Source organism: Taudactylus pleione, unplaced genomic scaffold (assembly GCF_031769625.1).
Source record: "Taudactylus pleione unplaced genomic scaffold, aTauple2 ptg000172l, whole genome shotgun sequence".
NCBI classification, from domain to species: domain Eukaryota; kingdom Metazoa; phylum Chordata; class Amphibia; order Anura; family Myobatrachidae; genus Taudactylus; species Taudactylus pleione.
Genome location: NW_028284574.1, coordinates 5,751,060 through 5,765,563, shown reverse-complemented (window position 1 = coordinate 5,765,563; position 14,504 = coordinate 5,751,060).

Genomic DNA, 14,504 nt, shown 5'->3' with positions numbered 1-14,504 from the left:
TTAATGGTGGATATTGGATGTACATCTAATACTTGCATAGATGTCATGGCATCAGTAATCTGCTGTGCAACTGGGTGACAGCTGTGATACTTGATTCCTTGATTTTTTAACAGTCAATTTTTTTTTAGTTTACTACTAGTGTGTCTTCCTGGTTCCCTTCTGGGATGAAGATCCAATCTCAGCAGCAGCAGGAATAGTGCTCAAAGATTATTCAGAGGATTACTGGATAAGGGAGGAGTCAGTTAGCCTTATTAAATTGGATGCAGGTCTACTTTTGGTCAATATTGAGGATATTGATGATGAAGGTGCTGTGGTGGAGATGGAAGGTGCTTGTATATAGCATAGAGAAGGGAGCTAGCTGACATTGAATTGCTTATTACCTTTTTAGCATGTTTCTGATTTTGACAAAAACTTTTCATGACTGTGCTGCAAATGATGTAAAAGGGAGAAGGTTCCTAGATGGCTAAAGTCCCTACCTCTACTTATTGTGGCTTTACAAACACTATGGCAAGACAATTGTCAGGATTTGGGTACAAATAATTCCACACATAAGAGGTGTATTTTTTGTTCTTATGCCCATGCATGAAATTGGTCTTCTTCTTATCAAGTGCAAGAACTGCTTGAACTGGTGCTTTACTTACATAAACAACAAAACAACATTCTCTTCATCTACTTGCATCAGCTACACAAATATCCCCCTCATCCTGTTGCACTTCCACTGTATCATCCTAATTTTCTAGGTCAGCATCTTCTTGACTTCTGTTGCTTATCCCCACATTGGCAGAAGGTGTAGAAATTGTGGAAAGAGGCTTCTCTATGAGTAGAATATCAGAAAAGTCATGCTCACACATAGCACTCACAGACACACTTAGACTCTCCTCAGGGATTTGTGAAAATTATTTACTTTTGTGACATTTCTGAACAACACACAGATTTTCTTCTGCCTGAATATTTTTTTTTCCCCATTGATATTATGGTTTTAATTTTTTGACACCTCTTCTACACTCAGAGTGAGATGCTTTTGCATCATCATGTGTGAGGCAGAAAAATATGCCTTACTGACAGCAGTTTCAGAACCCCCACTGAGAATTAAAGGACCATTCCTGAGCTATTCCTTTCCACTGCAAGTGGAGTATGGCATGGTGGCAATTTTATGTTTTTTTTCTGCAGGAAACTTTCACTTTAGCAATGTAGTAAAATATATATTTTTTTATTTTCGATGCCCTGACTGAAAGCCTCTCTGCCCTTGAGCATTGGCTTTAGTAGATGATGTTGAAGCGGTATTGTCATGATGGCTGGTGGTGGCAGTAACTGCAGCGCTAGTGCTTGGTTGCTGCTACTTCTGTTCTTTTGATTGATTGTTGTGTTCCATATCGACACCCACATTTTTTTTTAAACTCTTTTTAAAAAAAAAACAAGACTGCCCACTGACTGCAGAAAATATTAAGGTGGTGGCCCTTAACCTATTTACCATTACTGTTAATATCACAGTATCAAGGTCTGAAGTTTTTTAACAAAAAAAACCCTTTTTTTAACAAAAACAAACTGCCCACCGGCTATGACACACTGCACATATAATATATTTTGTGGTGGCCCTTTACCTACTGACTATTTGAGTTAATATAGGATATATAGGGGATAGGCTCTAGACTACACACCCTAACTACGAGTTATGAGAGGTGCTACCATACTGTGACTTTTAGTACATACACAGAAAAATTTAATGTGGTGCACTATACAACCATTACTATACAAAATATAATATCTTTTACTTCAAACAAGATTTTTTTTAACAAAAGAAAACAAACTGCCTTCTGACTGCTATTAACTGTGCAGATAATATTAAAGGCGATGGCCCTTCACTGTTAATATCACAGTATCATGGCATGAAGTTTTATTTTTAAACAAAACAAAAAAACAGACCTTTGACTGCAACACACTGTACAGATCAAATTAATTAAGGCCAGAACAGATTGAAGCAATAGACAAACAAATACAAGATTACCTTAAAGTGGGTGTATTTAAGGAATGTAGATCCAGTTGAAAAGCCCCACTTTTTACTGTGAAAAAATGATTTTTAAATTCTGACAAGTCCACCCTCATTCCATATGATACATGATTTGGGGGAAGTTAACAAATGTATGGCTGTATATGCCCTCATAGTGCCAAATCCACAAACCTTGCTAAATCAAGTACCTCCCAGCTCCAGCTGGTTCACTATCATTGATTTGGCAAAAAAAATTTCAGTGCCCATAACAAAAGAAAGTTTGCACAGATGAGCACACATATTGTATTGAAGAAACTGTATCACTGTTGAAATTTGTGCATACCATGAACTGAAAGGTGTCCAAGGAAAAGATACAAATTACTAAAGAGAAAGTACACTTTTTAGCACACTGCATTAGTCACCAAGAAAAAACATTTGACTGAGGAAAGAAAAAAAGCACCCTAGAAGTTAACCCCCCCCCCGCACATACAAAGAACTCAGAGCATTCCTAGGATTGCTAACTTATTGCAGAGAGTGGATTCCTTGTGCCTCAAACAAGCTACAAATCCTGTATGATGCCCTTAAAGGGACTTTGCAACAATGACCTCTCTGCCTGACTACAGAACAGGAAGAAACATTCAATGTTTTAAAACAAGAAATTCTTAATGCTCCAGCATTAACCCTCCCAAATTACCACAAACCTTTCATGCTATTTTGTCATGAATCTTCCTTGCATGCACAAGGCATCTTAACCAAGCCGAAAAGAGGAAAAAAAAACTGCAAGCTTACTATTCAGTACAACTTGATCCTGTAATGCATGCAGGACCCATCTGCATATGATCAGTTGCTGCAGCAGTCCTGATGCTTGAGAAAAGTACTGATATTGTTCTAGTACATCCATTAGCACTGATGTTCCTACATGCAGTCACTGAAATAATTAATCAAGCACAAACTAAACATCTCTCAGCATCTAGACTAACTAAATATAAAATACTATTGTTAGCACCAACAAACCTGACACTTAAAAGGTGCCCAGTATTGAATCCTGCTACATTACTTCTGCAGGAGCCAAAAGAATGGAGGGAAGACAGACACCACTGTCACAGAATTACTGAGAGTGATAGTGAGGAAAAAACAGACACTGAAAGTACACAAACTTTTTTTGATATTGAGCATTATTGCATTGAACTTATGAGACAAGAAACAGCATCTCTTTCACACATCAATGACATTCCACTGCCTAATGCTGATCTAAATCTTTATGTTGATGTCTCTAAGTATTATGTGAATAGCATCCCGTACACAGGATGTGCTGTAGCCACTAAAACTGATGTATTAATTGAACAACCATTACCTAGTCACACGTCTGATGTCTGCTCAAGAAGATGTGCTAAAAGCTCTCACACTGGCCTGAATACACGCTGAAGCTTAGAAAGTAAATATTTACACAGATTCCAGATACGCCTACGGAATTGCCATTGATTGTGGGTCGATTTGGAAGAGCAGATATTTTCTGGGTTCATCAGGTAAGCCAGTTAAGCATGCAGATCACATCAGGGCTTTGTTCAAAGACTTTCAGCTACCCTCCAGGCTAGTGGTGATAAAATTAAGGCACACACTCGAGACACTACCCATGAAGCAGAGGCCAATAGACTGGTGGACCATGCTGCCAAGCTGGCCACTCTTACCCAACTGCCCCAGAGTGAGCCCATCTATGTGGTAGCTCAATCCCCCAAGTTTGACAAAGTCACACTCCACCAGCTCCAGAAGTAGGCCTCAGATAAGGAAAAAAAGGCCTGACTGAAACAGGGAGCACATGAAATACGGGGAGAGTCATGCAATTGTCAATGTTTATGTCTACCAAAAGCACTTTACCCTATTATGACCCAAATTCAACATAGGAAAGTTCACATATCAAAGGATGCCATGGTAATGGCAACAGATAAACATTGGATAGCACCAGGGTTTGCACAAGCAGCACAGGAATTAATATCAGGCTGCACAATCTGTGCCTTGAAAAGCCCAGGTAAGACTGTCCCAATTACTCAGAATAGTACACCCCAGACCCAATATCCCTTTCAGAGGATTCAAATAGACATTATACAACTGCCCAAATGCTCCAAAGTAGGCCATGTGCTCGTTTGTACTGACATATTTAGTCATTGGCCAGATGCTTGGCCTTGTAGGCTTGCAAATGCCAAGACAGTGGCAAAGAAAATAATGCAAGAAGTGATCTGCAGATATGGTGTACCAGAAGCAATAGAAAGTGACAGAGAGACACACTTTACAGGGGAAATATTCCAGGCTTTGTTACAGGACCTAAACATAGAATAAAAAACTATGGTGATTCCGCACTGACAATATTATTTAAATATGCTCATTATCAGATTCAGAAGTTTCAATTAAATATTCATTTTCATGAGACTCCATTTAGTTTATACTTTTCTAGAATCATCTAGTAAGTAATCTGTACCTGAAGGTGCTACCAGACCATCTTATATACATACTACGTGATATTGTTTCAAAAGAAGAGAAGAATAAGATATGATGTCCAGTGCACTTTTGTGGGTGTAGTATGCCAGTATTGTGGTTTCTGAATTATTATTAAAAAATAACCTTTATTAAAATATGATATATAGATATATGGAGAAATAATTAAAATTGTAAAACTCTTCCTGTTGCTGCCGGTCTATTTGATGTCTCTATCTTTACAAATGTCAGGTGATTATGCTGTTGGTGTTTACAGCACTATTGCATGGTGCTAATATATCTATAGAATATCCTATCTAAGGTATATGTCTCTAATCCAGTGAGTTCTCTAAGTGGACACTAGATAACTCATACAATTGTAACAGTATCCATGTCTCTTTGCAAGTGTTGCATTTATAAACACTCACAGGGGATATATTAGTAGCAAAGAACAATTTGTACTGACTATTCCTATCACAGGCACAGATCCCTTCATAATAGAATGCTGTATAGGTTTCATATGTTAATGAGGTTTGCCATCATTTTAATCGTGATTAAAGGCAATTCCTCTAACGTGTGTTCACAGTAAGATACTTTTCAAGTATGGTAAAAGAACATTAATGAACCCATTAAGTCCTTTTACCATACTTGAAAAGTATCTTATCTAACAGGAAGTGTTTTAATCACTTATTTCATACCTCTTTTTTCACATTCTATTCTTTACAATTGTAATTATTTTGCCGTATATGTATATATCATATTTAAAGGAATGTTATTAAAGGTTATTGTTTAATAATATTTCAGAAACCACAATATGGGCATATTAGACCCTCAAAAGTGCACTGGACATATCTTATTATTATCTTCTTTTGAAACAAGACCTAAACATAGTTTCTGCTCTTCACATGAACTATAGGCCGCAAAGTTCTGGGTGCGTGGAGCGTCTGAACCACACTTTAAAGTTAAAAATACAAAAGATAAGAGCATAGACTAATTTGCCATGGGTTTTTTGTCTGCCAATAGCCCTACATTCAGTCAGAAACAAAACCACGAAGGATACAGGGTTAACTCCCATGAAATACTGTTTGGATCAGCATACAGGCTAGGATGCTACCTGGATTCAAGCTTCCCACAGCAAGATATTTACACAAGGGGAGTTAGATTCTGAAACTTAATTAAGATACAGTTTGTATAACCTTATGGGTCCTAGACTTGACAAACCATTCTGGGGAGTCATACTGGGATCTTCATTTTTGTCTGTGGCAATCATATTTGCAATCTATATGTCTGTTAATTGGGAAGGAAATGAGAGTAATATACATTGTCCCTGTCATTATCAGTCCCATTGCTTATATCATGCACAGTTACACAAGGGAAGCATGTACAGCAGTAGTGTAAAGATGGAAACAATAAGGATGACAAGGAAATTGCATGAAACACTGACAGACACATGGGAAAACAAGTTGGTAATAATGCATCAACTTATGGCCCTCATGGGAAATCACACTGACTGCTGGATTTGTACCTACCCCCATTTCCTCCCAAACTATGCCCAATGTAGTCTATCCAGTTACTTGGAAGGAAATTAAACAATTTACTAGACTGTATTTTACAACCAGAACCAACAAGGTAGCCACCCTTAAAATGATAAGTGATGGTCTAAATTGAAGCAATTGTTGTATGGGTTAAACCACCATGGTGGAAGGCAATTAGGACTCCCTCTACTGGGACATGGATAAAGTTCCCCTCTGTAACCTTAGTGTCAGTAAATGGTACTGAGCAAAATGTCACCATATAAAAGGGTCACCTTGGCTATATACTTGCCCCGACAAATATTACCTTTTACAAGACTAGCGGTCCTAGGATAAATATCTTCTTAAACTAAACAGGATTGGGATTGAATTCTGATGAAAACTGGAGTGGTTATTTGGATGGTTCAGGAAATATAACAGGATGTGATAGTATTGGAAAATTTAATTGTTTTGACAATATTCTCATCTATTATATTATCACCAGTATAACACCTGTGTACCTAAGGACTCATGATTTCTCATATACATTGCTACTCAGGTAGTGACCCTAGGCCAGCTGAGCTGCTATTGCCTCTAAATGTATATTTTGTTTGTGTACATAGTGCATAAAAGTTTATACCCTTTGGAGGTTATGGTTCTTGTTCCTTAGCCAGGATCACTCCAGCCACCTGGGTAACCAATGGTATTCCACATAAAGCTATTCCTCAACTTACCACGAATAGTCCCTGGATAAGGAGGAAAATAGATAAAAAAGAGAAACCAGCAGGTGACCTTATACAGTTGGATGAATGATATTATAATCTGACCATGAGCCCCACAGAATTGGCATATGTGATAGAATATTTTGCACAGCTTTTTGATAATGGCACTGATGAACAATACCAGGTGGTAGATATAGTTACAAAGGAAATGCAGTTCCACAATAAGGTTTTGCAGCAGTTTAGGATGGTAATTGACTATATGACAGCATCAGAAGGTGGTATGTGTCAGCGTATTGTAATTTTAACCCAGATAATTTCTCTGACCCCATACATGGCCATATGAGGAAAATTGAAGATTTAAAAGAAGAATTCAAGAAAGAGCATACTATTGATCATTTGGAGGGATTAAATGAGGTATGGTTCTCATGGGTAAATCCAGCCAATTGGTGTAAAGGACTTGGTGGTTGGATATCAGGACTTCTTTCAGTTATTGTTAGAGGCTTAGCTTTACTTTTAATCATTTATATTGTTATAAAAATTGCTCTTTTGCTGATTAAGAAAAAACTCACACTTGATTGTTGCTCTTCCAGGAAAACTGGACCTAACAATATCATGTTTGCTGGCATGCACGATGACGATCAACAGGATACATGTAGCATTTGTGGAAGGAACATTGCACAAGAAAATGGAAGGACATGTGGACAATGCATAACAATTGTTGATTACTTGAGTTATGAAACATCACCTATAAATTAGACTAACTAGCTTTAGGGCCGGGACTTACATGTACGTCTTAAATATGAGTTCTGCAGCAGGGGTCATATGTATACATATCTGTACCTAGGATAGCTTAACCACTTAACTGACGAATTCTTTCTCCAAAAACCGCTCCGAAATTGTCGGTTTATTTTATGATTGAATTAGGTCAGGAACAGATTATTAAAATTTATCCAACACAATTTTGTAAAAAAAAATGCTGTATACCATAAAAATGGCAATTTTTATGGTATATACTAGTACTTATGGCCATCGATAGAAACATTGATTGTGACCACAGCTGCTGACGTTTCCTTAACATCGGTTGGGGGCTGCCATCTACATACGTGTATGTATGTGTGTATATATATATATGTGTGTGTATGTATATATATTATATATATATATATATATATACATATATATATATATATATATATATATATATATGTGTGTACATATATATATATATATATATATATATATATATGTATATTTATATATATTTTATTATGGCCAGGGCTCTGATTTACTCATGGAGATGGGGCTTTCCACAATGGGGGAGAGGCTGCTGATAGCGGGGGTGGAGTGAGGGAAGGACAGCGCTGGTAGCGCTACCTTCCCTGCCCGGCATCTGTTGCTAGCCGGAGTTGGAGGTAGAGAAGGACAGCGCTGTTAGCGATGCCTTCTTTGCCCTTTCAGCAGCCACCGGGCTGCGGCTAGCCAGCAAGGAGGGAGAGAAGGACAGCGCTATCAGCGCTGCCTTCTCTTCCCTGTCAGCAGCCGCTGGGATGCTGTTTTCCGGAGTAGGGTGAGAAGGACAGTGCTGTCAGTGCTGCCTTCCCTGCCCTGTCAGCAGCCACTGGGCTGCTGTTCTCCGGAGTAGGGAGAGAAGGACAGCGCTGTCAGCGCTGCCTTCTCTGCCCTGTCAGCAGCCGCTGCTGCTAGGCAGAATAGGGAGAGAAGGACAGCGCTGGTAGCGCTACCTTCCCTGCCCGGCATCTGTTGCTAGCCGGAGTTGGAGGTAGAGAAGGACAGCGCTGTTAGCGATGCCTTCTTTGCCCTTTCAGCAGCCGCTGGGCTGCTGTTCTCCGGAGTAGGGAGAGAAGGACAGTGCTGTCAGCGCTGCCTTCTCTGCCCTGTCAGCATCTGCTGCTGCTAGGCAGAATAGGGAGAGAAGGACAGCGGTATCAGTGCTGCCTTCTCTGCCCTGTCCTCTCGGCTGCTGCCGGGGGAGGGGGTGGGTGCACCGGTGCTGGGCTGGCCGATCACTGCAGTGATTGGCCCACGGGGAGGGACAAAGGAGATAATTCAGAGTCAGTCGTTGAGCCGCACGGTCGTACGCATACAATGTTTTTCATTCTGCGCCTGCGCCAGCTAGCAGTGCACATGTGCGTACGAGCTCTACCGATCAAAAATACTGTCAGTCGTAGGGTTTCCGACACGGAAGTGAATTGCTAAAGTTGATTGACAGGAAAGACCATTTGTGGGAGTATACGGGGGTGGTGGTCTGGAAACGGAGGCGTTCTTCAGCATTTCCAGGCATTTTAGGAGAGTTCATAAATTACCAGCTTCGTACGACCAAGAATTGCGGATGCATGAAAACGTCACTCTACGAACAGGCTGATCGTCCAGACTAAGGTAGGCAAGAAGCGTCCGTAAGCCACAACAGTACAATCGTTAATCTGATGTTATCTGCGATGTTTCGAATTGGAACCACACAAACCAAGCAGCTAAGATTGCTGCATTGTAGCTATTATCACTGCTAATTACCTTGTCATTTCACTTGCATGTGCATTAGGGAATTCATAAAACAAATGTTTACTGTATGTGTGCTTTTTAAACAGTTTTTGGATAAAACAGTTTTTAAAACATCTTGCATTGTGTTTTGCGTAGCAGCCTTTTCAGATACCACACTTTTTAAACCTTGTATACATTGATAAAGTTAAAGATAGACATTTTTGGTATGAAATTTTTTTATTTTGTTTGAATTTGCCTTTCATCACAATGTAAATAATAATTGTTTAGGCAACATTTGTATATAACCAAAGTAATGTAAAAAAAAAAAAAAAAGAGCTTGAGACATTGGTGACAAGAAATATGGGGACTGGACAACAGGTGAGGGCAGAGAAATCCAGGGCTACTTGCGTCGTTTGGACCGGCTCGGAGGAAGAGGTAAGCTACGGACAGCCAACTGGCGTGAAACACGCCGACTGGCCTGGCCAGAGGTAGATGGGATTTCCTTTGGCCTAGGCATAGGACTCTCCATACTTGTGGGGGTGGCTGTTGTGCTGACAGAGGTGGTGGTCCTAGGAGGAAGGGAGTCTCGCTCCATCATGGCAGGTGGGTTGGCCTGCTCCTGGGTATTGGCCAAACGATCTAGGGCCCCAGCAATGGGCTCCAGGGCCACCGCCACCCTCACCAGAGTGGTCTCCATCCTCAGAAGAACACATGTGTTATCCTGAGTTTGGGAGACCAACCTGGTGAGGAGAGGCACTGCTCGGTCTGATGGTTGCCCTGGAGTAGACTCCACAGGGTCCCCAGATGGAGTACTTGGATCCTCCCCTGCAGAGTCTCCATCTGTGCTGGACCCAGATCTGACCTCAGGAGCAGGCAATACCTCCTTTGACTCTGGAATATAAAAAAAAAATTATTTGCTTTTCACAAAAAAAACCAGACGTTTCAGCTTTATACTTTTTGTCTAACAAAGTTAAATTACCTTCTTGCACATGTGGAGCGTTGAAGTTGGCCATGTCAGTGTCCATAGTGGACATGCCGACTATCTCCTCTTCCGTCACATATCCCTGAGCCAACGTCTCCAACCTTGTCAAGGCCAGCTCCTCATGGATGGGACCACCACCTGTCCCCACAGCATGGTCCACCCTACTCCGTAGCTTCCTCTTCAGTTGGTACTTGAAATCCGTCCAGCTGTCAATGTTATTTGGGAAATTTAAAGGGTTAGTTTTTTTAAATAAGATCAAGCTTTGGACTTCAGTACACTCACAATATCATTTTCTTACCGTTTTTTTACGACTTTCTGTGTTCTGTAGGTTGTCCCCACACCATTAACAGCCCTGGATATCTCCTCCCAAATCCTGTCTTTGGCTCCAGCCCCCATATTTCAGGGTGCATTGACTAGGTTCTCCATTGTTATGGTCACCAATGTCTCAAGTTGGATCCGTGAAAATGGAGGGTTTCTTGGCCTGCTTGGGACCGACTCCTCCTCCTCTACTGGTGGACTTTGATTCCCAGCACCTACAACAATTTTTAAAATATTAAAAATATTTTTTTTTTTTAGGGAAATATGACCAGTTCTTGTGTTGTGTAAAAAATGTGATTTGCACTTACCTGGCTCTGTTGGCCTCTGCTCACCATGCTCCTCAGTTGACATTCTGCTAACCTGTGAGAGAGCATGAAGAATACTGCTTGTGGAGAGTTTTTTATAGATGTGATCGCATCCCTGGATTGGTTACCCGTGCATCCTTATTTCCCTAACTACAAATGCACACCTTTCCTGCATTCCGTAATCACTGCGTGGGTTGTGCTAGATGTGATCGCATCCCTGGATTGGTTACCGTGCATCCTTATTTCCCTAACTACAAATGCACACCTTTCCTGTATTCCGTAATCACTGCGTGGGTTGTGCTAGATGTGAGCGCATCCCTGGATTGGTTACCCGTGCATCCTTATTTCACTAACTACAAATGCACACCTTTCCTGCATTCCGGAATCACTGCATGGGTTGTGCTAGATGTGAGCGCATCCCTGGATTGGTTACCCGTGCATCCTTATTTCCCTAACTAGAAATGCACACCTTTCATGCATTCCGTAATCACTGCGTGGGTTGTGCTAGATGTGAGTGCATCCCTGGATTGGTTACCCGTGCATCCTTATTTCCCTAACTAGAAATGCACACCTTTCCTGCATGTTTCAATAATTGGGGGTTGGTTTCTTTATTTACGGCAAAGCCAAATGTTCCCTTACTTGTGGGTTGTAGTTGGAGTGTTTGATGATGCAGGAGGTGTTTGCTAATTTTTAAATAGTTTGAATTTGATACAGAGGTGCTTGTGTGTGTAGTTTGAGAGGTGTTTGTTTGAATCTGATTGAGAGGTGCTTGTGTGTGCAGTTTGAGAGGTGTTTGTTTGAAGTTGATTGAGAGGTGCTTGTGTGTGTAGTTTGAGAGGTGTTTGAATTTGATTGAGAGGTGCTTGTGTGTGTAGTTTCAGAGGTGTTTGTTTGAATTTGATTGAGAGGTGCTTGTGTGTGTAGTTTGAGAGGTGTTTGTTTGAATTTGATTGAGAGGTGCTTGTGTGTGTAGTTTGAGAGGTGTTTGTATGAAGTTGATTGAGAGGTGCCTGTTTTTTTTTTATTTTATTTTTTTACGACTTTCTGTGTTCTGTAGGTTGTCCCCACACCATTAACAGCCCTGGATATCTCCTCCCCAATCCTGTCTTTGGCTCCAGCCCCCATATTTCTGGGTGCATTGTCTAGGTTCTCCATTGTTATGGTCACCAATGTCTCAAGTTCGATCGTGAAAATGGAGGGTTTCTTGGCCTTGGCCTGCTTGGGCCCGACTCCTCCTCCTCTACTGGTGGACTTTGATTCCCAGCACCTACAACAATTTTTAAAATATTAAAAATATTTTATTTTTTTTAGGGAAATATGACCAGTTCTTGTGTTGTGTAAAAAATGTGATTTTCACTTACCTGGCTCTGTTGGCCTCTGCTCACCATGCTCCTCAGTTGACATTCTGCTAACCTGTGAGAGAGCATGAAGAATACTGCTTGTGGAGACTTTTTTATAGATGTGATCGCATCCCTGGATTGGTTACCCGTGCATCCTTATTTCACTAACTACAAATGCACACCTTTCCTGCATTCCGTAATCACTGCGTGGGTTGTGCTAGATGTGATCGCATCCCTGGATTGGTTACCGTGCATCCTTATTTCCCTAACTACAAATGCACACCTTTCCTGCATTCCGTAATCACTGCGTGGGTTGTGCTAGATGTGAGCGCATCCCTGGATTGGTTACCCGTGCATCCTTATTTCCCTAACTACAAATGCACACCTTTCCTGCATGTTTCAATAATTGGGGGTTGGTTTCTTTATTTACGGCAAAGCCAAATGTTCCCTTACTTGTGGGTTGTAGTTGGAGTGTTTGATGATGCAGGAGGTGTTTGCTAATTGTTAAATAGTTTGAATTTGATACAGAGGTGCTTGTGTGTGTAGTTTGAGAGGTGTTTGTTTGAATCTGATTGAGAGGTGCTTGTGTGTGCAGTTTGAGAGGTGTTTGTTTGAAGTTGATTGAGAGGTGCTTGTGTGTGTAGTTTGAGAGGTGTTTGAATTTGATTGAGAGGTGCTTGTGTGTGTAGATTGAGAGGTGTTTGTATGAAGTTGATTGAGAGGTGCCTGTTTTTTTTTTATTTTTTATTTTTTTGTTTGAATTTATTTTGGTTGTGGTTTTTTTTATTTTTTATTTATTTTTTGGTGTTTTTTTTAAGTTTTTTTTTTTTTGTGTCCCTTTCTTTTTTTAGATTTTATTTGTGTTTCTTTCTTTTTGGGTTGGTTTTTTATTGGTGTTCCTTTCTTTTTGGTGGTTCTTTTTTGTGTTTCATTTTTTTGGTGTTTGTTGTTTGTGTTCCTTTTTTTGGAGGTTCTTTATTGTGTTTTTTATTTTTTTATTTTGTGGTGTTGGTTTTTGAGTTCCTTTTTTTATTTTAATTTTGTGTGTTTTGTTTTTGGTGTTGTTTTTGTGTTGCCAAATTTGATTGTTTTGGACTTTGAAAAACCCCATTAGTTTTTGGGCTTGATCCGGTGACTTGTTTGGTTTGGTTGGCCGGGCTTTTGTCTACTTCCTAATTCCAACGTTATTTGAAGAATCAAGTAAGTGTGCCAGCCTACTGTTTGGTTTTTTTGTGATCAACAATCCTAAAATTCATTCAATTTAAAAAAAAAAATGTTTGTTCAAAATTTTTCTTAAAGGTGTTTTGTTTAACACTCCATTTTGGACTTGAATCAGGTAAGTGTCTATTTATTCAAACCTACACTTATTTATTTTTTTGGGAGATTTTTTATAACCAAATTTATTGGGAATATTGTTTATTGATCTATTTTTAAATTGTAATTTTGTACATTTAACAACAATTCATATTTGCGAGTTTAAAAATTAAGCATGGTTTTAACACTAAAAGTATTAATATTGGTTTGACCTCAAAAAATGTTTTATTTAATTTTATTTTTTTCCCTCTCATTTTAAAATCGTACAACAAATATACATGTAGTGATTTCTGAAGATGGCACTGCCCGACCCTGTAAGAATATGCACCATTATTATAAAGCTAAGCATTTTTGCACAAAATATCAAAATACACTCTGGAGAACCAATTAAAAATATAAATTTAACTTTATAGAGCGATGTTGAACAGCTAATAGTGGCCATGCTGACCCCCACCAACCTTCCTCAGCCTCCTCCTTGGTGTAGTCATAGGAGGCATGCAAGGGCCAAGATATATAGAACACGTGTCACCCTTTTTGGAATGCCTGATGATGTGGTTGTAACCACTTATCGCCTGCCTCCAAATATTATCCTAGACACTCTTTCAATAATAAAGAATGATCTAGAAAGTCAGATTAACATTCCTACAGCAATCTCACCACTTACACAGTTGTTGGTGGTGTTACATTTCTGCACCTCAGGGTCCTTCCAAACCACTGTGGGGCAGGTGGGTGGCATCTCCCAGCCCTCATTTTCTCGGATCCTGAGGCGTGTGCTAGATGCATTTTTCAATCATCTAGCACATTTTATTAGTATGTCTTTGGATACGGAAGCCCTTGATATGGTAAAGCAGAAGTTTTTTTAAATTGCAGGCTTTCCACACGTCATAGGGGTAGTGGACAGCACTCACATAGCACTTCAGCCCCCTGCATGCAGGGAACAAATATATAGGAGCAGCAAACATTACCATTCCCTAAATGTAATGGTGTTATATGATGCCTCCCTTCAGATCCTCTCCCTGAATGCCAAATTCCCAGGCTGCAGCCATGATGCGTATGTGAT